Source organism: Octodon degus, unplaced genomic scaffold (assembly GCF_000260255.1).
Source record: "Octodon degus isolate 3935 unplaced genomic scaffold, OctDeg1.0 scaffold00307, whole genome shotgun sequence".
Lineage (NCBI taxonomy): Eukaryota > Metazoa > Chordata > Mammalia > Rodentia > Octodontidae > Octodon > Octodon degus.
The window spans coordinates 1,386,413-1,388,854 of record NW_004524883.1 but is presented as its reverse complement, the minus strand read 5'-3'; positions in this window follow the sequence as shown (position 1 = coordinate 1,388,854).

Here is a 2,442-nt window from a genome sequence, read left to right as displayed (position 1 = left end):
CCAATAGGAAGACTGTATGCAATGTGTTAATTATTGAAACTGTCCTATTTATTTGATTTGAAACTGTCCCATTGCTATTTACTTTCCAATAAAACTATGGAAAAAAAGAAGGTGGTGAAAAGGACAGCTAGAGCAGGGAACAAGGTCTGGAGTCCATCAAGTTCAGATTACTTTTGAGGTCTGCACAGTCCTATAGATAATCCACTACAACTACTGGACTATATTGGATTATTTTGCTGAATTCATGCACCTACAATATTTAAATGCCAAAGGAATACCCATCTCTGACAAAACTAAATGAAAAAAGGGGATATAAATGAAGGGCAAGTTTGTATCTGTGTATTCAAAATAGTTAGAATAGATATACCGCTACTTTGTCTTAATTCAATGAGAAGTAAGATTTGTACTAATAGTGGTTGTACAGCATATCCTGTCTGCATCCTTTACTATGAATAACTACTACAAAGAAAACAATATGCCATGTATTAATTATTGTAAGTCTACTACCATCCTATTTTTAAACTGTCTCATTGCTATTTGGTTTTCAATAAAATTAATAAATAAGGGGGAAAGCTATCAATCAGAGTTTCTACATCTACAAAAGTGATCCTTCAAAAATGAATGATATTGTCCTCACTCCAGCATGCCGAACCATCCCCACACCCAGGGCATGCTGAGCCAGACAGAGTCTGGGCATGAAGCACACACCTGTAATCCCAGTGCTTGAGAGGCTAAAAACAGTAGGATCACCACAAATCTGTTTTGTGTATTGAGGCCTTGTACCAAATACACAAAGTGAAAATAAAAATAAAATGAATTGATAAGTGACAGGTGGTGGTAGAAGCCTTTAATCACAGGATTGTGATAGAATGAAGCTGGACAAACTTACGATCTAGTCCAAGCAATTTAATGAAAATCTCATCTCAAAACAAAAAATGAAGAGAAGATCTGGGGTATAGCTAAGTCCAAAGTTCCAGGGTTCAATCTCCAGTGCCACCAGAGAAACAAACAGAATGAACAGAGATAGCCCCAGATACTTTGCAAAGGTGTCAGTCTATAAGACATGTTAAGGCAGTATAGAGAAAATTGAGCAGCAAAAAATACATGACATTAAAAAAAAAAAACGTAGACCACGGGAGAGCTTCCGGCTACCCCTCACCAAGTGGGACCTCCCGGTTTCAGACCTGCTGCAGAGTGGGTGAGAGCCTCTTCCACACCCTTGGGACACCCTCCAGCACTCCGCAGCACCTCCCCCAGCTCACCCAAAGAGAAAGAATTTCTGCCGCATTCTGGGAACACCCAGACCAGTCATAGCCCAGGCCTGCTCAATTCAAATGAATGAATTAATAGCGTCCATAGTAAATAAGCAACAGCAGAAAGTTATAGAGGAACTCAGAGTGGAATTTTCTGAAATAAGAAAAGAATTCTCTGAACTAATAGCATCTGAAGTAAAGAAGCAACTACAGAAACATAGGGAGGAAACCCAATCTGAAAAAACACTGCAGTAAGAAAATTAATAACTGCTTCTAAAAAAGACATTGATAAAAAAAATTGAGGAGATTAGAAAAATGATGGATTCCTTAAAAGAGAATACAAGAAACAAAAAGATCGCATGAAGCAGAGTCAAAGAGAAACAGCGGAACTTAAAATCTCAATCAAAGATTGCAAAACCACTTAAGTGAAAGTGAAGACAGAGTTTCAGATCTTGAAGATGCTGGTGCCGCTAGTGGAAAGAAAAGAAAGAATCTCCTAAAACCAAATAGGATTTAGGAAAAAACAATTCATCATCTGCAAGATGCTGGAAAAGATAAACAATGTGAGACTAATAGGCATCAATGAGAAAGGAGGACTTAAATTCAACATATCAATACTTCATGAAAAACATCTGTTCAGTGTTATGACTAAGATATTTGATATTCAGACAGATAGTGATGTTAAGCTTAACAGCCTAGGTTGTATGTAATAACAATAAGCTTCTCTTCTTGAAGGTTAACAACCTAAGTTTGCAGACCAAAATTAGAGAAAAAGGAGGACCACAAGGAAAGCCAACATTTTGTCCCTAGCCTTCGAAGGTCAATTAAGACTCAGGACATATGAGAACTTGTAGTGTAACATCATTTAACTCAGTAGTGTCCCAAATTTTCTGATCAAGGGGATTATGGGGTCAAAGAGGAAAGTGATTGATGAAGTAGAGTGTGCCTAAGGAGAGTCACATGGACAGAAACATTTTCTCAGGCTTTCACAGGGAGCACATTGGCCAAACATGACCTTTTCTCATCCACATGGCTGACACTGACAAGGGTTCTACAATCTGAGGTAGAGGATCTCAGGATAAACCCTGAGGGGATTTCACTGACCTTATCAGATCCAAAAGCTACAACTCTTGTTGTATAGGTCCTGCTTTACCTTGGTCTTTACCATCCAGCAGAAAAGTAAAAAAAA